Here is a 23,268-nt window from a genome sequence, read left to right as displayed (position 1 = left end):
AACATATCTGGTGGGCACCTCCTTGTTAAGTCTTTAAACCTCTCCCATGCTTCATATAGAGTCTCACCATCTTGTTGTCTGAAAGTTTGGACCTCAGCTCTCAGCCTATTGATTCGTTGAGGAGGGTAAAATCTTGCTAAGAATTTATTCACCACGTCTTCCTAAGTTATCAAGCTCTCCCTTGGGAAAGACTCCAGCCACTTAGCTGCCTTATCCCTGAGTGAGAATGGAAATAAGAGCAATCTATAGGCGTCAGGATGAACACCATTAGACTTCACTGTGTCACATATTCTCAGGAAGGTGGTTAGATGTTGATTGGGGTCCTCTTGGACACTCCCTCCGAACGAACAGTTGTTCTAAACAAGGGTGATGAGCTGTGGCTTCAGTTCAAAATTGTTGGCATGGATGGTTGGGTTTTGAATGCTACTTCCACAGTTCCCTGGGTTTGGATTGATGTAAGAGCCTAAAACTCTTCTATCCTCCCCAGCATGATTTGCTCCACCTCCTCTGCCATGGTTGTGAGCCTCTTCTTCATGATGGTTTTCTATGTTTTCTTCCATGTTTGGTTCAAAGTATTCCTCAAAGTGTTCCTCCTCTTCTTCACCACCAATTACACGTTTTTCTCTTGCCTCCCTCCTTAGTCTAAGGAAGGTTCTCTCAGGTTCAGAATCAAAGGTAGTTGAAGCCCCGCTTCTTCTCCCTGTCATACAACCAACAAGTACAAGCAAAGAGAATAGGTGCAGAAAGTATATCTGTCAGAATTACTGTTAGTGTGAGTGATGCAATATATCAAACAGTTAGTGGGTTAGTGAGATGAATAGTAAATAAAAAAGAAAAAGTAAGGGGGAAGGGAAGAAGTTATCTAAAACAGAAAGTAAATGACTCAAACAGAAATTTAAATCAAACAAAAATAAAATGCTCAATCTAGTTATCCTCCAATCTAATCATTGTTGATGCACAATCAATCCCCGGCAACGGCGCCATAAACTTGATGCACGAAAAACTTGTCTCACAACAAATTCCCTTCGGCAAGTGTACCGAATTTGTCGTCAAGTAAAAACTCACAATAGAGTGAGGTCGAATCCCACAAGGATTGATTGATCAAGCAACTTTAATTAGAGGACTATTCTAGTTGAGTGAATCCAGAATTTGAGTTGAGAATTGCAGAAAATAAAATGGCGGGAAGGTAATTGACAGGAAAGTAAATGCTAGAATTATAGATCTGAAAGTAAATGACGGAAGGTAAATTGCAGAATTGTAAATGGGAATGGGGGAATTACTCATTAAAGTAAATAACAGAAATTAAAGAGAATGGTTAAGATCAGAAATGGGGAGTTCATTGGGCTTAGGAGATGTTGCATTCTCCGGATCAATTTCATTTTCATCTCTTCCTCAATCAATGCACTCATTAATCTCCTTGGCAATCTTAAGTGATTGAATTACAATTTCTTGTAATTCAATCTCTCAAATCTTGATCAATAACCAATTCCTTGGTCAATTGCTCATGAGAAGAGATAAAGTATGGTCACTGATTATACCACATGCATTTCCCAAACCAAGTGTTGAGAGGATTATAGTCACATATCCATCCAAACCCAATTTGGTCTAGCATGAGAAAGCATTTCTAGCTTGATCTCTTCATTCCTCTTTCAAGGTTCAGAAGAGATCCAAGTATGAATAGCTTCTTTTTCAAGATAACTACTCAATTGGATGAAGATCGAAAGCTTTCAAGTAAAATCAAGATAAAAGATAGAAGAAGAATAATAAAAACTAGTATTGATCCATCAAATTACAACAGAGCTCCCTAACCCAATGACAGGGGTTTAGTTGTTCATAGCTCTGGAAAATGAAAACAAAGATGGAGAATACATGATGAAAACTTAGAAGTGCAGAGAAAGTAAATACAGAGAGTAGTTCTATGCTAAGAGTCTCCCTATAATTTCCAACTCTCTAAAATATTTCAAAGATACTCCTATATATACTACTCTTCTGTTCTTCTAGTTGATTCTTCAAGTCTTGGGCCTTTGGATCTTGAGTTGGAAGCAGTTCTTTTCTTCATTGGGCTTAGCTTTTACTTGCAGAGAGAAAGTATGAAGTGGGCAGGGGCTTTGGCTCAGGAAGTTAGTGGTGTTAACGTTCAGTGAAAATATGGGTTCGAGAACGTTAGTGACAATCACTTTTTTACTAACGTTCCTCACCAAAGTTAAAGGCCACGTTAACCTCAACGTTAGTGGCACAAACGTTGCCACTAACGTTTCCACTATGTCCTTCGCACACGTTATTGGGACTCAACTTTCCCAATAACGTTGAGAAGCCTCCCCCTTCCCTACGTTAGAGCCCACGTTAACTTAGTTAACGTGGCTCTTTTAACGTAGGCTTGCCATCCTTCGAGAACGTTAGTGACACTTACCATTGTCACTAACGTTCCAAATTACCCCTATTTTCCACGTTAGAGTCCACGTTAACTAGGTTAACGTGGCTTCTAACGTGGCCTTACTAGCCATCTCAAACGTTAGTGACAAAGTTGAGTGTCACTAACGTTAGCTCATCCTTCCCTTATCCACGTTAGCTTCCACGTTAACTAAGTTAACGTGGGAGTTAACGTGGCTCATGATGGCATGTGTGGCTCCTTCCAACGTTAGTGACAATGTTGGGTGTCACTAACGTTGGCGATCACCTTCTTTCTTCACGTTAGCTTCCACGTTAACTAGGTTAACGTGGGAGTCAACGTGGCTCATTGGGGCTTGTGTTCTTCCAATGTTAGTGACAATGTTGGGTGTCACTAACGTTGTCGACCACTTTGTTCCTTCACGTTTGCTTCCACGTTAACTAGGTTAACGTGGGAGTTAACGTGGCTTAATGTGCTTTGGCCAACGTTAGTAACAATGTTGAGTGTCACTAACGTTGGCTCCCCCCTTCCTTCTTAACGTTAGAGGCCACATTAACTAGGTTAACGTGGACTCTAACGTGGCCACTCATGATCTTGGTTCAACGTTAGTGATAATGTTAAGTGTCACTAACGTTGGCTCTATTTCTTAACATGGGCAATGATGGCTTCGAGAACGTTATTGGCAATCACTTTTCTCATTAACTTTGCAAGTTACTCCCATTCCACGTTAGTGCAACTAACGTAGCCACTAATGTGGTTCTTCTTTGCTTCCTTTGTCCTGAAATTAAGCAATAAAGTGCATCAAAGTTCTAGTCCAAGTCATGGAAAATGCAACTTCCAATTTGTCCTTAAATTCATGCAAAATCCTCATGAAATCATGTAAAATGCACAATGCATGCTTGAATCAAGATGTAAGTGAATATCTACCCAAAACTAGCTTATTTCATAAGGAAATGTATGAAACTACCCTAAAAACAGTAAAGAAAAGGTCAGTGAAACTGGCCAAAATGCCCTGGCATCAATACTGTAAACGAGATACGTGTTAAAATAATGCGTTTATTGTGTAAACGAGATACAGTAAGACAAATTTCCAATTTCTATAAAAGGATGTACAATCCTTGGCATTCTCCATATACATTTCATATCTTCTTCTCTCCCGTTTTTCTTACAAAAAGTAGGCAAACATGTCCAGTAATAGCGGATACGAAGTTGTCTGTGTGTATCCCAATTGTCATATGAGAAACAGCGACAATGAGGTGATATTTGAGTGTGAGAATCCGTTACTATTGCGCACTCGGCGCGTAAGTTTGTTGTCTGAATTGAAAAGTTTGATATTGAGCAACCTTGGTGGCACATGGAGAGGAGAGATCGGAAGGGTGGGGTATAGGTTGCTAGCACCGTTAGGTAATGGAGTTTTCCATTTTCGACTATTTCGGCTCCTCAGCGACGAGCATGTGCGACTCATGTTCGACATCCATGGGAGAATCATGGCGGAATAAGTGATGAAGCTTTCCGCCGAGGTTGGTGATGTTGGTGGTGGTGATTCTGTACGCTTGACATTTGTGTAGGATGACTCACCTTTCGCACCACCACCGATTCATATTGCCATACCAGTGGAAGACATGAAGATGGGTAAGGAAGACTCCGACGAAGAGTACGTTGTGGATAGCAACGATAGTTATTCCTCTAAAGATGATGATGAGGAGGAGTTTGTACCAGAGACGCCGGCTGAGGCAGCGATGCAATATGTTTTGCCTCCCCTCCCACCCGATTCCGGTGCTATCAAATGTACCAAGTCACTATCATACATTGGATCTGGACGCCATGCATGAGAAATCTCCATTTTCCAATATCAGGGAAGAGAATTACAACCTAGATGATGGGGTTGAGTTTTGGGTTGGCCATAGATTCAAATGCCGAGATGCAGTAATATAGGGTGTGAAGAATTATAGTATTCACAGAAGTACTGAGTACCGAGTGGTGGAATCGGACCGATTAGAGTACCATGTGCATTGTCGTCAAGTTACAAATGGATGTCCATGGAGTATCCGTGTTGCCCTCCGACAGAACCTTGGATACTAGTGAGTTCAAGTTTAATTGAGGCGTACTTACTCATTTATGATTGCTATATGTTGAGTAGTTTTCAACCATGGATGTTTTATTTCATTAGGGAGGTCCAGAGGGTTGGTGGAGCGCATAGTTGTCTAGCACCCACCATGTCCCAAGACAATCGACAACTAGATAGCAGCCTCATCTGCAAGGTCATCCTGCCATTGATACAGACGAACCTATCCGTCAGCATCCCTGTCCTGCAAGGTGCAGCCTGGCAGAGCTATCACTTCAAATCCTCCTACAAAAAGGTATGGATGGCGAAGGAAAAGATTAAAAACACATAAACAATTGTTATCTCGCAGCCATAGGATACATGAAAATTTCTCGTTCAGGTGGACACCACTGAAAAAATCTCTAGTATATCCAGGACTCCAACAGCGGAGTGTAGCCGGCGATGTCTGTGGTGCCTCGGTATATTGCAGAGCATAGTGAGTAGTATGTCCTGGTAAGCACCGCCGAGCTCCAAGACAATACACGACACCACCCAAAGTCCTGCAATAGTGGCAGCCAATGCAGATGGACGAAGTTGTTTGACTTGTCCGTCATCAGGTAGCCTACGATTAGTAACAAGATGTAATACCTCGCATACTGTCGAAGTGTATCCGGGTCATCGGTCGGTGGCATATGGCGGATATGGTCCCACATCCATACAAGCTTTAGCGAGAATGACTCCTTCCTTTGAGCCCCCTGCTGTGGAACCACTGGAGGCCTGGCACTAAGCAGTCGCTCCACCATCTCCCATGTCTCGGTGCCGTGCCACTTGAGGAAGTCACAAAAGTACCCCTAACTGGGTCCCCGTGTGCGCGTAACCCAAGGTGGTACGCCATGTCTTGTAGGGTGATGGTGGCCTCACCCCACGGCAAATGGAACGTGTGGTTCGCCGGACGCCATCGCTCCACGAATGCCGTAATCAGGGAGTTGTCGAATACTAAATCCATGAGAGGCACCATATCACCGAATCCAGCCTCCTTCAAATACGGGACGATGGCGTCCAGTGGAGGAAGCGTGTGTGACACTCGCCGGGAAGGAGTAGGCGAAGCCTGACAAAGAAAAATATTTTACAATTATTAAAAAGTAAAATTAAAATTTTTTTCTAGGTCCATCAACATAAACTGTCTTAACTAATACACATTTTCTGATTGCGTTACGTGAAATTAAAATATTCAATAAGGTAATTAATTATCTAACTACGAAACTTTGAGTTAACTTAATAATCTAATTATCATACTTGACTAGTTACTAACTAAATTAATAAATTAAGACACGTGTGACCCCTAAACTAGACTCCACAAATGAAAAATATCTACTCCAACATTTAAACTCTAAATTAATAATTATATAGTTAACAATTTAATTACCAAAAAATCATAACCACAACCCTAGAATTACTATTTTCTATCAGTGACCTATTCCTAAGGATACAAGTTGTATTCTAGTTCTTGACAAATACCCTAACCATGACTATACATACATGGGATTATATAAAATAATAACCACATTCCTAGAATTAATAATTTCTACCAGTGACCTATTCCTAATCGTTGTAATTGTATTCGAGTTCTTCGCAAGTACCCTAACCATGGCTCTACATCTATGGGATTACATAAAATTCAAGATAATAGAACTAACAGCCAAGTCATCTGTCCTAGCATAGTGCCATGTCGTATTCAGCTAGTTGATGTTCTGATCATGTGCATCTTCATATTACTCGATAATATGATCAGAAAGGGTTAAAAGAGAAAAGAAAGTGGTCGAAAAGTTCGAATTGGGATCCGGAAACTTGCTGTCAACGAAATGTATATATAGATGTCCCCCAACTTTATCTCATTTACATTATAAACGAGATAAACTTGGGAAACGAATTTCAGTAATAATTTTTATAATTATTTATTTCAGTAATTAAAACATTTATTTTATTTATATAAATAAAAAATCACAAAATTTATCTTTCCATTAACACTCAACCAATTTTTCTTTAAAAAAAAAGATTATCCTTACCTTATCCACATACCTTTTTCCGACCACTACAAATAGACAAATAGTATACATAATTTTTTTTTGAAACAAGGGAGCTCAACATCGAGATGGAGCAAAACAGTAACAAAAAAGGCTAACACAAATAGAATCTAGCTAGTAGCTTACAGAACTAACCAACCCCAATGTCATCTTTTGCATAGCCATCAACAACACAAGGGGTCTTTATACCTCCACTCCTGGTAACTAAGAAAGGACATATCAATAATGTCTTCAACGCCTTTTTCTTTATTATGAAATATCCTCCTGTTCCTTTCCAGCCAAACGTTCCAGACTATCGCAAAATAGCAAATGAACCAATTTCTAGACTCCGCCTTACTACCGGTAGCGCCTGTCCAGCTTTGAAAGTGTTCATTCACAGTACCAGGAAAGGACCATTTCCGCCCGAGATTAACTAACCAAGTGCACCAAACATGCCAAATAAATTCACATCCAAGAAATAAGTGATGAACATTTTCAACGTCCTTTTTACATAGAGCACACAAATTATCTTTCTGATTAATTATGCACCCTACCAATCAAGACAAACCAAGCAAACAGCTCCACTCTTGGAGGAACTAAGCCTTTCCAGATAGTCTTGGTGAAGCTATAACTTGTTATGTCCTCTGGGAGTGTTTCCTCCTGCAACACATGCACAAATGAGTTAGTAGTAAAAATACCTTGTTTGTCAAACTTCCATACAAGCCTATCATCTCTATCAGCCGCTAGTTTAACTACTCTCAGAGCGTCGTGTAACTGATTCACACTTTCCAACTCCCATTGGAACAGCTCACGCCTCCATTGGAAGTTCCATATCCACTCTAACCCATCCTAGAACCCACAGTCCCCAATGACCGATCCTTTTTGGATTGAAACCGAGAAGAGTCTTGGAAACCTATCCTTTAGAGCACCACCACATAGTCAAACATCCTCCCAGAACCGGGTTCTTCTACCATCACCAACCTCCATGGTAAGTCCTGTGATCATCTTGTCTCCCCCAACCAACAAAAGGGAGATACGGTCGTTTCTAACTACCTCGCCAATCATTCTATGGAGCACGTCAACAACAAGTACAAAAAGGAATGGAGATAGTGGGTCACCTTGTCTCAAACCTCTTTCCATCAAAAATGGCTTTGTGGGTGAACCATTTATCAACACTGACATAGAAGCTGTGCCCACGCATTCCATAACCCAAGCCCTCCATCTTCTCCCAAAACCCATCTTCTGTAGTACGATGTCCACAAAACTCCACTTAACTCTATCATATGCCTTCTGAAAGTCTAGCTTGATGATTGCTGCCTCCTTTTTCCTTAATTTGAGCCAATGCACAGTTTCACATGCAATAAGTGCACCATCATGAATTTTTTGATCTTTGACAAATGCACTCTGAGTCTCCCCAACCAGCCTTGGCATCACGGTTCTCACCCTCCTAACCAACACCTTAGAGATCACCTTATATACACATCCAACCATACTAATCGGGCGAAGGTCCTTGATTTCCTTGGCCCCAATAAACTTAGGAGCCAAAGCAACCCAAGTGGTATTAGCGTCCTTAGGTAACTTGGCTGTCTGAAAGAAAGCAATCATAGCTGCCGTAAACTCAGGCCCAATCTCATCCCAACACTTCTTGATAAAGTTCATGTTGTACCCATCATTGCCTGGTGCTTTAGACGATTCACAGTCCCACACTGCCTCTCTAATCTCTTCAACTGATGGCAACACCTCTAGCTCCACGGACTCCTCGTCAGATATCATAGTCACCAATCCATCCCTGAAGCCCACCCTAGGAGACTCCTCTTGATGATACAAATTCTTGTAAAAATCCCTGATAGCAATCTTTATTCTAACTGAGTTCCTAACCAACCTCCCATTAATCATCAAAACATCAATCCTGTTATTCCTCCTTCTAGCGGAAGCTATCTGGTGGAAATACCTGGTGTTTTTGTCCATCTCCTTTGCATGCCTAGATCGTGACATCTGCTTCCAGTGCATCTCTTTTCGTACATACCATCTCTTGCAGCAGGTAACCAACGCCTTCCTTCTTGCCTCCACTGTTCCATCATACACCCCACTACTTACTTTGTCATCCAACTTCTGTATCTCTTCCTCAAATTGCAGAATTTTGTTATCCATGTTCCCAAAATTGACCGTGTGCCATTTTTCCAGAGGAGCTGTCAAAGCCTTCAATTTGTCTGTAAAGTTTATCTCCCCTAAACCCCTCCATTCCTCTTTAACCATTCTTAGGAAACCTTCATGAGTAAACCATGAGTCAAGACTTCTAAAAGGTCTTGGGCCGTCTCTCATCTTAGTATCTTCCATTATCAACGGACAGTGATCTGACAAACCACTTGGTCCTCCTCTTAACTGAGTCTCTGAGAATTCCTCAACCCATTCGAGGCTGACCATCACTCTATCAATCCGACTACATGAGCAGCCTCTAAACCACGTATACTTACGGTCATTAAGCGGTAAGTCCACCAAGTGCATATCCTGTATCCAAGATTTAAACTCTTCAGCAGCTACAGTTAAACTACCAGTATCTTTTCTTTCCTCTATATGGACAATTTCATTAAAGTCCCCCATGAAGCAGCACGGGACCTGACATAAACCAGCAACATAGCTCAACTCCTCCCACACAACAAGTTTCTTCTCTCTGACATGAGCACCATAAACCAAAAAGAATGCACAATTGAAATTATTCTTTAATAAGACCCCTTCAACACACAGTCATCTCTCCCCTTTATAACAATTATTCATCTTGAACATGAAATCATCCCACATTAACAACAACCTACCCGAAGCACCATCGGATGCAACATATTCCCAACTTACACTATTACAGCCCTAGAGACGTGCAACATCAAATCTCGTCACAACATGTTTTTTAGTTTCAACCAGCCCTAGCATATTCAATCTATTCTTCGTCTTCAAGTCCTTAACCATTCTCGACTTCCCATCACCCCCAACCCCCTAACATTCCAAGAACAAAAAATCATTTTAGGATATTATTACACACCTTTTTGGAGTTTTTGGGTCTGCTTCGCCTTGCTTTCACCTTCTGTTTTGCCAACCTTTTTTGAGCATTTTCCTCATTCTGGGCTTGGAGAATGGCCATTATATCCCCTTCTTCGTCATACAGAATTGCGCCGGATTCCACTGCTAGATCCCAAGTCCTTTTATTTTCCAGCATTTGCTCCTCCAACGTTGAACTCAGATTGTCACTCGTTCCCCCAATATTTTCAACATCTACTCCCTCCCTAGCAGCCCCAGCACCTTCATCCCTTCCCTGGGCCAAGCTCTCCCTGCTTGCCAATGAACCTGTACGTTCTTTAACATCCAAGTCATGAATCCCACGTTTCTGTGCCCAGGTCCTCATTCCAGTCTCCCTAACCACCTCGTTATCATCCTCAACAATCGTGGTCTCAGCCACTTCCCTTTCATCACTTGTCTCCCCTATCCCTTCGTTTTCGTCAGTATCGTGCATGTCCCCTCCCCCGGCCCTTGTTGCCGACCCCTGAATTTCCTTCATCTCAGCTTCCTTGTCATTCAACCTGTCTCCATCAGCCAGCCCAATCGACCCCTCCTCAGCCTTTCTCTTCTCTAGTGAATCACCTAACCGCACTACTTCTTCAGCGGCGCAAGTCACCGTGCCAAAGAGGGGCGAGCAGCCACCAACACCAGGTGTCATGGCTATATCCCCACTGTTCGCCACTCCGCCCTCTCCATCTCGCCGTGAGCATGGGTGCCCGTTCGTCGCAGCAACCCCATCTCCATAGACCTTCCCTGGAACAGCTACGCAAGGATTGGAGAACCTTGCACCAGCGCTGATTGCTGAAGCCCGACCCGGTTGGAAGGAGCCTAGCCCACCAGCAGCTCCTGATCCAGTGCCTGTTTCAAATGGGTCAGCTGGGGGATTAGGGCCCAATTGGAGAACCTTCCCTGGAACAGCTACGCACGGATTGGAGAACCTTGCACCAGCGTTGATTGCTGAAGCCCGACCCGGTTGGAAGGAGCCTAGCCCACCAGCAGCTCCTGATCCAGTGCCTGTTTCAATTAGGTCAGCTGGGGGATTAGGGCCCAATTGCAATAGCAACCCCTTGTTGTAGCAACTAGTGTATCTGGCCCAACTTTCATAAGAGCCTGAACTTTTTCTTTTTCCCCCTTTGACACCCGCTCGCAACCCACTTAGTCTGCTCACAAGAATTCCAGATTGAGTCCTTTCCGAATCGTCCTCATCACTCACTAGATCCCCTCCCACAAAATTAGCCCTGTCTTTAATTTCCTCTTAATTAGAATTAGATGGTACCATATTCATGGGGTTGTGATTTGAATTGTCATAATTCCATTCATTCAAAATTTCTTCTGAAATTACCATTCTGTCCTTATCTTCTTCACCATCTTTCGTCACCATCGTTAACAGCTCCACCGCGTCATCCCTGAACTCCTGTATGTCTGTTCACCGTGCCAATTTTATAACATTTTCTGTTAAGTCAAGTGTTGCACCATTCAATTGTTGTTTGCTGCTTGTACCTCCATCATCCATACTTACCAGCTTACACCCCAGGCCGTATGTTTCTCGTCCTACCTCTTTTACCAGAACATCAAAACCACTGAGACCTACTGTAATATGAATCCATTCATTGATTACATCCAGCATGCTTGTATCGATTTGCACATGTCCAACACTAAAGGAATTGCGCGATTCCGTTAAATTATCACACCCGACTACTTTCCCCCATTGACCTCCTATCATTTTGAAGGTGTTCGCTGACCATACATGTAGAGGAACTCCAAAGCATTCCAACCACACTCTCCTTGTTTCACTCCTCTCCGCCTCCTCCCATCTCCATACGCTATGGAAGATTTGTAGAAGACTATTCATTTTAAAAGTGTAGGTTTCTTCGGCACTCAGCATAGAATCAAAAGTCAGTAGGGCTTTATATGCACCTAGCTCTCGTACTTGGATGACTTGAGGCATATTTATCTCGATCATATCCTTCAAAGAACAAAAATCAATGGCCTTTGTCATCCCTCCTATTAGACTTCTCTGCAACCAATCGAGATTTTCTTTTGCCACCGTTACCTCGATCTTCTTCTTAGTCCCCCCCTTTACATTGGGATCTTGTTCTTTTTTCTCCTTTCTGACCTCCAAAGTATTCAACTGCACGTCGCTAGCCTCTTCGCGCTTTGGCTGCCGACCCAACTTGTTCCGATCATCTTTTCCTCTCTGAGGACTCTTTGTGTCCTTCGTACTCGATATCCTTCTGTACTTTGCTTCCCCCACGAACACAACTTTTCCTCTCAACTTCATACGATTCATTTCCTTTATTGCCTTCAAAGCCCCACCCTTCGTAGTATATATGAACGCAAAAATGTATATGTTATCACCTTTTTGTTTGCGTGATAAGTATATGTCATTTATACGTCCAGTCCAATTGAACAGCTGAAAAAGTTCTTTCTTTGAGATGTCTTGAGGAAGGTTATCCACGAAGATGGAAAAAGAATCATGCTCCAGCCGTCGATGCTCTTCTCGATTCCAAATTCTCGAATCATTGCCATGTTTCCTATTCCTACCCCTCTCTGTGTTTCCCACCATGCTCTCTCTCTCTCTCATCTCTGATATACGTGTTAGTTATTTCTGTGAAAAATATTAACAACCAAATAGTATACATAATATTCAGTAACTCAGTAAGAGTTATAATTTAATGAAATTGGTTTAATTATTCTGTTAGTACTTATAGTTTTACTAAATTTTTAATTAGATTTTTATATTTTTTTCTTTTCAATTGTGTCTTTATAATTTTGTAATTAAGTTATTTTTATATCAAAAATATTAAAATTAACAGAATTTTTTTTCTAAAATATATGAAGTCAAAGATCTAATTAAATTTTAACTATGAATATCTTTAATTTATAAAAAAATATTCAATTAATTTTAACATTTTTTAGATTAAGCAATACCTAATTATAAAATTAAAAAAAAATGTAAGAATTCAATTAAAAAAATTTATAAAATTTAATTAACAATTTAATAAAATTATAAAGATGAAAAGATAATTAAACTATAAGAATGAAATTCTGTAAAAGTAAAAGGTTTATTAACTTTTGAATTGGTACGAGAGCATTGTGCATAGAAGATAATCTTATATTGGTTTACGAGTTAGCAAACATCGACAATCAATAACTTTGCATAGACTATATTTTTATCAACTTATAGTCACCTTACACTCCATCAACAGTTTAAAAAATGGGATTAAATAGTTCACTTTTGAATATATTTAAAAAGGAGAGTTACTCTAAGGGCATGTTGACGTGTTTGGTTTAAGAGGATTTTAGATAGGAAGAAGTGGTTTTGGAGAGTTAAACTTCATTCATGAGTTTAATTATTTGGAGAACAAGGATTCTGAAAGTTTTTATTAACCCGCTAAAACTCTTCCGAATTCCCTTTGTTTTCAAGTTCTCCAAATCGAAAGTTTTATGATAATTAAATTTAAATTATTTTTTTATTCTTAATGAATTATGTTTTGGTCCAACTCAATAGGAGTCAGGAGTCTACCAAGCAGACATGCACACTTTTCGTATGGGTAGATAATGCATGAGCATTACAGACATCTTTTTTTATTGATTTATGTAGTGAATGATTGATTTTCTGAGAGGAATTAGATATTTTATGCTTGGATCGAAGCTACTTTGAGTGTTGTTGCCTTTTATTGATTTCAGATAGCATTTGAGTGAAGATCGGGCAGAATTCATGAAAAAGTAAAGCAAAAAATTGTCCCCTACCATGTTGGCGCTAAACGCTACATCACTAGCGTTTAGTGCTGGACCCTTAAAGCTCACCATTCCGCTCCCTTCAGGCAAGGTGGCGCTAAACGCCACATCACCGGTGTTTAGTGCCAGGACCTTGGGACGTGCACGTAACTCCCTGGATGTGTGGCGCTAAATGCCACATCACCGGCATTTAGCGCTGACAACGAATCAGCAAGTAGTCCTCACGTTCTCCTTGAAGCCAGTAGCATGATTCCTTCCTTTAGATTTAAATTCAAATAAATAAATAGAAAAGATACTAGTAGGTTTTAATTTAAGTTTGTATCAATTAGGATTAGGACTATAAAAGGGAGGAGATTTGTCCTGCGGGGCTCTCTCTTCTATTCTCCTCTTCAGCAATTTTCAGTTTTACACTTTTAGGATTTTCTCTGCACCATGCGTAACAAAGTCTCCATTGTTAATGTTAGGAGCTCTGTTTATTTTGATGGACTAATACTACTATTTTTCTACTTTTGATTAATGCATTGATTTCTATTCAAGAATTGATTTCGTTCTTCATCCTAAGGATTAGAGTATATTGGAAAATAACCCTAATCTAAATTGAATCCCTTTGAATCTTGAAAAAGTTAAATCATTGGAATTAAATCTTGAAACCTTTTTCTCATAATTTATTATCTGGATTTGATGTCATATGTGACATATAATCGGATTATTTATGGGTTCTTGAGAATTGTGTGGTCTTTAAACCAGATTTCAAACTTATTTTTTTAACACAATTAATCGATTAAGGAATTGACGGTTAATTAGGTTAGAAGAGATTGAATTGCCAAGGGATTGAAATTCAATCACCTAGTGTTTGCTATGAATTAAATCTTTGTATGATCAAGGTAGATGACAATAGTTGTTAATTTGAAAATCTAAACATCTCCAAAGCCTTAATGCTCTTCTCATATTAACCTCTTCACGCATTTACTGTCTATTTTCTTTAATTTAGTGACTTTTATGCTATTTGCTATTCAAAATCCTCAATTGTTGCTTGTCTGAATAGAGTAATCAGTCAATCATTGCTTACTTAATCCATTAATCCTCGTGGGAATGATAACCCCATCCCATGGTATTACTTGATACGATCTGGTATACTTGTTGGTAGTTTGTGGTGTGAAAATTTCGCATCAAGTTTTGGCGCCGTTACTGGGATTAATTGTGATTAACAAACTACCAGTTGGTTGATTACCTTGATTAGACCCTTTCTTTTTGTTTATTTTGTTTCATTTTAGTTTAATTTATTTTTTGATATTTTAATTTAATTCAATTTTCTTCTCTTTTCGAGTTGCTCACAGAGGTTCTCTTTACTGTGACATTGAGAATCCCAATTCTTCTTATTTTCTGAGTGTTTATGCAGAAAAACAAGGACGAAGAACTTGTTCTTCACTATGACCTTGAGATTAAAAGAAATCTTAGGAGACGAAGGCAACAAGCTAGAGCTCAGAGAATTGCAAAAGATCTCAGGGATGAATCTTAAGAGGAAATTGAAGTCAGAATGGCAGATAATAATGATCATGATGTTGTCAACAATCCCAATAATGTCCAACTAGTAAGAAGAACTCTGTGGTCGTATACTAACCCCAATCCTGGGAATTGTGTGAGAAGCATTGTGGCACCAGTTGTGAATGCCAACAATTTTGAACTGAAACCTCAATTGACTATCTTAGTTTAGCAAAACTTCCAATTCATTGAGAGTCCTCAGGAGGGCCCCAACTTATTCATCTTTAATTTTTTGAGGATTTGTGATACGGTCAAGACCAACGGAGTTCCTGTTGATGTCTACAGGTTGTTACTTTTTCCATTTACTGTGAGGGACCGGGCTAGTCAGTGGCCCGAGGCACAACCCAATGGAAGTATTACAACTTAGGAGGATTTGGTCTGTAAGTTCATAACCAAATTCTTTTCGCCTTAAAGGTTGACTAAGCTGAGAATAGACATTCAGACTTTCAGACAGTTAGATGGCGAGTCTCTCTATGAAGCTTGGGAGAGGTACAAGGCCATTATTAGAAAGTTCCCTCCAGATATGTTCTCAGATTGGGTGCAGTTGCAGATTTTTTTTATGGAATCACTTAAGCTTCGAGACTCTCATTGGATAATTCTGCAAGAGGATCTTTGCACATGAAGACCACTAATGAAGCCCTGAATTCGATAGAGATGGTGGCTAACACTACAACAAATTCAGGCTGAGGCAACCCTTTAAAAACGTTGCCTATAATAAGAAAAAGTTTTGTCTTTGATCAAAGGCAACACTTTCCAACAAAACGCAACGCTTTTTGGGGGTTGGCTATACGGCCGTTACCTTAGGTCTAAGGCAACATTTTTGTGCATCAAAGGGAACCCTTTTTATGGCAACCTTAAAAAAAGTTTCCTTTTCTACAAAAAAAAGCAACTTCACGAAAGGGTTGCCTTAGAAGACTCAAACATAACACTTTAGATAAGGATTTATGGCAACACTTTTTACGAGTTGTATTTTCTAATACATAAAGCAACACTTGTCCAGATTTTTTTAAGTTGTCTTTTCATATACCTAAAGCAACACTTGTATAAATTTTTTCTGGTTGTTTTTTAATATACCTAAAGTAACACGCCAAATTTTTTAAGTTGCCTTCTTCATATACCTAAAGCAACACTTGTCTATATTTTTTTAAGTTACTTTTTTCATAGAGTTAAAGCAACACTTATCTAAGTTTATTTGTAGTTGTCTTTTTCTAATACCTTAAGCAATACCTTATTGAATTTTTCTTAAGTTCTCTTTTTTTATATCTAAAGTAATATATTTTTTACCTTTGTTATATTTATATGACATTTGAAGGATATATAGCACACACTAACAATATTTAAATATTTAAATTCAATTTAATCAATAGAGAGAATAAGCTAATAATATATATTGCATATATATAGAAAGGTATTCCAATAAGTGTCAATTAACATACTTGCTAAGTTACCAAATTAAATAAATAATAAACATAAGTAAACAAAATACATATTTTTCTCATGATGAAATTGAATAAAAAAGAAACTAGTTTTTTCATTTGAAACAATAAAGGTTTTGTGCTTTACCATTGTGCCAAGAATCGCCTTTATCTCTTCAGAAAACTTCACCCAACCATAAGAAAGCTGCAATCAATCTAAATAGACAAAAAAAATATAGTCAAAACATCAGCTTAATGGTGCGCAGAAATTGTGATTACACTTTGATTATGTAAAATTCATCGCTCTTTCTTTCCCTGGTAATGGCGCCAAAAATATGATGCCCATACCATGGTTCACAACTTCGCACAACTAACCAGCAAGTGCACTGGGTCGTCCAAGTAATACCTTACGTGAGTAAGGGTCGAATCCCACGGAGATTGTTGGTATGAAGCAAGCTATGGTCACCTTGTAAATCTCAGTCAGGCGGATATAAAATAGTAATGGGGTTTTCGAAATTAATTAATAAAATAGGGATAGAAATACTTATGTAAATCATTGGTGAGAATTTCAGATAAGCGAATAGAGATGCTTTCGTTCCTCTGAACCTCTGCTTTCCTGCTATCTTCATCCAATCAGTCTTACTCCTTTCCATGGCTAGCTTTATGTGATACATCACCATTGTCAATGGCTACTTTCGGTCTTCTCTCGGGAAAATGATCCAAATGCCCTGTCACGGCATGGCTAATCGTCTGGAGGCATCACCCTTGTCAATGGTTTCATCTTATCCTCTCAGTGAAAATGGTCAACGCACCCTGTCACAGCACGGCTATTCATCTGTCGGTTCTCAATCCTGCTGGAATAGGATTTACTATCCTTTTGCGTCTGTCACTATGCCCGGCAATCGCGAGTTTGAAGCTTGTCACAGTCATTCAATCATTGAATCCTACTCGGAATACCACAGACAAGGTTTAGACCTTCCGGATTCTCTTGAATGCCGCCATCATTCTAGCTTACACCACGAAGATTCCGATTAAGAGATCTAAGAGATACTCATTCAATCTAATGTAGAACGGAAGTGGTTGTCAGGCACGCGTTCATAGGGAATGATGATGATTGTCACGTTCATCACATTTAGGTTGAAGTGCGAATGAATATCTTGGAAGCGAAATAAGATGAATTGAATAGAAAACAGTAGTACTTTGCATTAATCTTTGAGGAACAGCAGAGCTCCACACCTTAATCTATGGAGTGTAGAAACTCTACCGTTGAAAATACATAAGTGAATAGAGGGTAGGCATGGCCGAGTGGCCAGCCTCCCATGGAGGTCTAGAGATCTAAAAGTGATCAAAAGATACAATCCAGGATCAAAAGATATCCAATACAATAGTGAAATGTCCTATTTATAATAAACTAGCTACTAGGGTTTACAGAAGTAAGTAATTGATGCATAAATCCACTTCCGGGGCCCACTTGATGTGTGCTTGGGCTGAGCTTGAGTGTTGCACGTGTAGAGGTCCTTCTTGGAGTTGAACGCCAGCATTTGTGCCAGTTTGGGCGTTCAACTCTGGTTTTGGATCCTTTTCTGGCGCTGGACGCCAGAATTAGGCAGAGAGCTGGCGTTAAACTCCAGTTTGCGTCGTCTATTCTTGGCCAAAGTATAGACTATTATATATTGCTGGAAAGCCCTGGATGTCTACTTTCCAACGAAATTGGAAGTATGCCATTTAGAGTTCTGTAGCTCTAGAAAATCCACTTTGAGTGCAGGGAGATCAGAATCCAACAGCATCAGCAGTCCTTCTTCAACCTCTGAATCTGATTTTTGCTCAAGTCCCTCAATTTCAGCCAGAAAATACCTGAAATCACAGAAAAACACACAAACTCATAGTAAAGTCCAGAAATGTGAATTTAACATAAAAACTAATGAAAACATCCCTAAAAGTAACTAGATCCTACTAAAAATATACTAAAAACAATGTCAAAAAGCGTATAAATTATCCACTCATCACAACACCAAACTTAAATTGTTGCTTGTCCCCAAGCAACTGAAAATCAAATAGGATAAAAAGAAGAGAATATACTATGAATTCCAAACTATCAATGAAACATAGCTTCAATCATATGAGCTGGACTTATAGCTTTTTGCCTCTTGAATAGTTTTGGCATCTCACTTTATCCATGGAGGTTCAGAATGATTGGCATCTATAGGAACTCAGAGTTCAGATAGTGTTATTGATTCTCCTAGTTCAGTATGATGATTCTTGAACACATCTATTTTATGAGTCTTGGCCGTGGCCCTAAGCACTTTGTTTTCCAGTATTACCACTGGATACATAAATGCCACAGACACATAATTGGGTGAACCTTTTCAGATTGTGACTCAGCTTTGCTAAAGTCCCCAATTAGAGGTGTCCAGGGTTCTTAAGCACACTCTTTTTTTTTTTTGCTTTGGACCTTGACTTTAACCGCTCAGTCTCAAGTTTTCACTTGACACCTACACGCCACAAGCACATGGTTAGGGACAGCTCGGTTTAGCCGCTTAGACCAGGATTTTATTCCTTTAGGCCCTCCTATCCACTGATGCTCAAAGCCTTGGGATCCTTTTTATTTACCCTTGCCTTTTGGTTTTAAGGGTTATTGGCTTTTTGCTCTTGCCTCTTGGTTTTAAGAGCTTTTGGCTTTTTCTGCTTGTTTTTTCTTTTTCTATTTTTTTCGCTATTTCTATTTTTTTTTCTGCAAGCTTTGTTCTTTGCTGCTTTTTCTTGCTTCAAGAATCATTTTTATGATTTTTCAGATTATCAAATAACATGTCTCCTAGTCATCATTCTTTCAAGAGCCAACATATTTAACATTCTTAAACAACAACTTCAAAAGACATATGCACTGTTCAAGCATACATTTAGAAAACAAGAAGCATTGTCACCACATCAATATAATTAAACTAAGTTCAAGGATAAATTCGAAACTCATGTACTTCTTGTTCTTTTGAATTAAAACATTTTTCATTTAAGAGAGGTGATGGATTCATAGGACATTTATAACTTTAAGACAAAGTTACTAACTACTAATGATCATGTAGTGAAGACACAAACATAGATAAGCACATAGAAAACAAAAAACAGAAGAAATAAGAACAAGGAATGAATCCACCTTAGTGATGGTGGCGTTCCCTTCTTGAGGAACCAATGATGTCCTTGAGCTCTTCTATGTCTCTTCCTTGTCTTTGTTGCTCCTCCCTCATTGCTTTTTGATCTTCTCTTATTTCATGGAGCATGATGGAGTGCTCTTGATGTTCCACCCTTAATTGTTCCATGTTGGCACTTAATTCTCCTAGGGAGGTGTTGATTTGCTCCCAATAGTTTTGTGGAGGAAAATGCATTTGAGGCATCTCCGGGATCTCATGGTGATGAGCTTCCTGCGCCTCTTGAGCTCCACGAATGGGCTCTCTTGCTTGCTCCATCTTTTTCTTAGTGATGGGCTTCTCTTCCTTAATAGGAATGTCTCCTTCTATGAAAGCTCCAGCTGAGTAACATAGATGGCAGATAAGATGAGGAAAAGCTAGCCTTGCCATGGGGGATGACTTTTCGGCTATTTTGTAGAGTTCATTAGAGATGACTTCATGAACTTCTATTTCCTCTCCAATCATGATGCTATGAATCATGATGGCCCGATCCACAGTAACTTCAGATCGGTTGCTAGTGGGAATGATTGAGCATTGAATGAACTCCAACCATCCTCTAGCCACAGGCTTGAGGTCCAATCTTCTTAGTTGAACCGGCTTGCCTTTGGAGTCAATCTTCCATTGAGCTCCTTCCACACATATGTCCATAAGGACTTGGTCCAACCTTTGATTAAAGTTGACCCTTCTAATGTAGGGGCGTTCATCTCCTTGCATCATGGGCAAGTTGAACGCCAACCTCACATTCTCCGGACTAAAATCTAAGTATTTTCCCCGAACCATTGTAACGTAGTTCTTTGGATCCGGGTTCTTAGTTTGATCATGGTTCTTGGTGATCCATGCATTGGCATAGAACTCTTGAACCATTAGGATGCCGACTTGTTGGATGGGATTTGTTAGAACTTCCCAACCTCTTCTTTGAATTTCATGTTGGATCTCTGGATACTAATTTCTTTTGAGTTTGAAAGGGACTTCGGGGATCACCTTCTTCTTGGCCACAACATCATAGAAGTGGTCTTGATGGGCTTTGGAGATGAACCTTTCCATCTCCCATGCCTCGGAGGTGGAAGCTTTTGTCTTCCCTTTCCCCTTTCTAGAGGATTCTCCGGTCTTAGGTGCCATCAATGGTAATGGAAAAATAAAAAGCTTATGCTTTTACCACACCAAACTTAGAATATTGCTCGCCCTCGAGCAATAAAAGAAAGAATAGAGGAAGAAGAAGAAGAAAATATGGAGAAGAGGGGTGAAGTGTGTTTCGGCCAAGTAGAGAGGAGAGGGTTGTGTTGTGTGAAAATGAGGAAGAATGGAGGGCTATATATAGGGGAGGGAGGGGAGTTAAGGTTCGGCCATTTAGGGTGGGTTTGGGTGGGAAATTGGTTTTGAATTTTGAAGGTAGGTGGAGTTTATGAGGTAGGTTTATGGGGAAGAGTGGATGGATGTGAGTGGTGAAGAGGTGATGGGGAAGAGAGATTGAGGTGATTGGTAAAGGGTTTTTGGGGAAGGGTGTTTATGAGATTGTGTGAAAGAGAGGTGAGAAGAAGTGAGTGGAGGTAGGTGGGGATCCTGTGGGGTCCACAGATCCTGAGATGATCCTGTGGGGTCCACAGATCCTGAGGTGTTCAAGGATTTATACCCTTGCACCAAATTAGGCATGCAAAATGCCCTTGCACGTAACTCTGGGCGTTCAGCGCCAGGTTGGTGCCCATTTTGGGCGTTCAACGCCCATTTACTGGCCATTTCTGGCGTTGAACGCCAGAACCATGCTTGTTCTGGGCGTTCAGCACCCAGATACTGCCCATTTTGGGCGTTCAGCGCCAGAACCATGCTCTGTTCTAGCGTTGAACGCCAGACAGATGCTTCCTCTAGGGTGTGATTTTTCTTCTGCTGTTTTTGATTCCGTTTTTAATTTTTTTGTTTATTTTGTGACTCCACATGATCATGAACCTATAAAGACATATAACTAAGAAAAATATAGTTAGATAAATAAAAAATTGGGTTGCCTCCCAACAAGCACTTCTTTAATGTCAATAGCTTGACAGTGGGCTCTCATGGAGCCTCACAGATGTTCAGAGCATTATTGAGACTCTCCAACACCAAACTTAGAGTTTGGATATGGGAGTTCAACACCAAACTTAGAGTTTGGTTGTGGCCTCCCAACACCAAACTTAGAGTTTGACTGTGGGGGCTTTGTTTGACTCTGCTTTGAGAGAAGCTTTTTATGCTTCCTCTCCATGGATGCAGAGAGAGATCCTTGAGTTGTAAACACAAGGTTGTCCTCATTCAATTGAAGGATCAATTCTCCTCTGTCCACATCAATCACAGCTCTTGCTGTGGCTAGGAAAGGTCTTCCTAGGATGATGGATTCATCCTCTTCCTTTCCAGTATCCAGGACTATTAAATCAGCAGGGATGTAAAGGCCTTCAACCTTTACTAACACGTCCTCTACTTGTCCATAAGCCTGTTTTCTTGAATTGTCTGCCATCTCTAATGAGATTTTAGCAGCTTGCACCCCATAGATTCCCAGTTTCTCTATTACAGAGAGGGGCATGAGGTTTATTCCTGAACCAAGGTCACACAGAGCCTTAAAGATCATGGTGCCTATGGTACAAGGTATTATGAACTTTCCAGGATCCTGTCTCTTCTGAGGCAATGTCAGTTGATCCAGATCACTTAGTTCATTGGTGAACAAGGGAGGTTCATCTTCCCAAGTCTCAATACCAAATAATTTGGCATTCAGCTTCATGATTGCACCAAGAAACTTGGCAGTTTGCTCTTCAGTAACATCCTCATTCTCTTCAGAAGAGGAATACTCATCAGAGCTCATGAAGGGCATAAGGAGGTTCAATGGAATCTCTATGGTCTCTAGATGAGCCTCGGAGTCCTTTGGTTCCTCAGAGGGAAGCTCCTTATTGATCACTAGACGTCCCAGGAGGTCTTCCTCATTGGGATTCACGTCCTCCTCTCCCTCTTTGGGTTCGGCCATTTTGGTTATGTCAATGGCCTTGCACTCTCCTTTTGGATTCTCTTCTGTATTGCTTGGGAGAGTACTAGGAGGGATTTCAGTGATCCTTTTACTCAGCTGGCCCACTTGTGCTTCCAGATTTCTAATGGAAGACCTTGTTTCATTCATGAAACTTACAGTGGCCTTGGATAGGTCAGAGACTAAGTTTGCTAAATTAAAAGTATTTTGTTCAGAGTTCTCTGTCTGTTGCTGAGTGGATGATAGAAAGGGTTTATTATTGTTAAACCTGTTTCTTCCACCATTATTAAAGCCTTGTTGAGGCTTTTGATTCTTCCATGAGAAATTTGGATGATTTCTCCATGATGAGTTATAGGTGTTTCCATAAGGTTCACCTAAGTAATTCACCTCTGCTATTGCAGGGTTCTCAGGATCATAAGCTTCTTCTTCAGGAGAAGCCTCTTGAGTACTGTTGGATACAGCTTGCATTCCATTCAGACTCTGAGAAATCATCTTGACTTGCTGAATCAATATTTTATTCTGAGCCAATATGGCATTCAGAGTATCAACTTCAAGAACTCCCTTCTTCATAGGCGTCCCATTACTCACAGGATTCCTCTCAGAAGTGTACATAAACTGGTTATTAGCAACCATGTCAATGAGTTCTTGAGCTTCTGCAGGCGTTTTCTTTAGGTGAATGGATCCACCTGCAGAAGTATCCAATGACATCTTTGATATCTCAGATAAACCATCATAGAAGATATCCAGGATGGTCCATTCTGAAAGCATGTCAGAAGGACACTTTTTGGTCAGTCCTTTGTATCTCTCCCAAGCTTCATAGAGGGATTCACCTTCCTTCTGTCTAAAGGTTTGAACATCCACTCTAAGCTT

At 40.1% G+C, this 23,268-nt stretch overlaps 2 non-coding genes across 2 annotated transcripts; both read left to right on the top strand.

Annotated features, from left to right (window-relative positions):
* Window positions 1-107, top strand: LOC112780223 (small nucleolar RNA R71). The gene has a single exon (XR_003191075.1). It is a non-coding gene; the product is annotated as a small nucleolar RNA R71 (small nucleolar RNA).
* A 23,053-nt stretch (window positions 108-23,160) lies between these two features.
* Window positions 23,161-23,268, top strand: LOC112781750 (small nucleolar RNA R71). Its single transcript, XR_003192510.1, has one exon. It is a non-coding gene; the product is annotated as a small nucleolar RNA R71 (small nucleolar RNA).

Source organism: Arachis hypogaea, chromosome 19 (assembly GCF_003086295.3).
Source record: "Arachis hypogaea cultivar Tifrunner chromosome 19, arahy.Tifrunner.gnm2.J5K5, whole genome shotgun sequence".
In the NCBI taxonomy this organism is placed as follows: domain Eukaryota; kingdom Viridiplantae; phylum Streptophyta; class Magnoliopsida; order Fabales; family Fabaceae; genus Arachis; species Arachis hypogaea.
The sequence above is the reverse complement of the archived record's forward strand: the minus strand, read 5'-3'. Positions and strand labels throughout refer to the sequence as shown.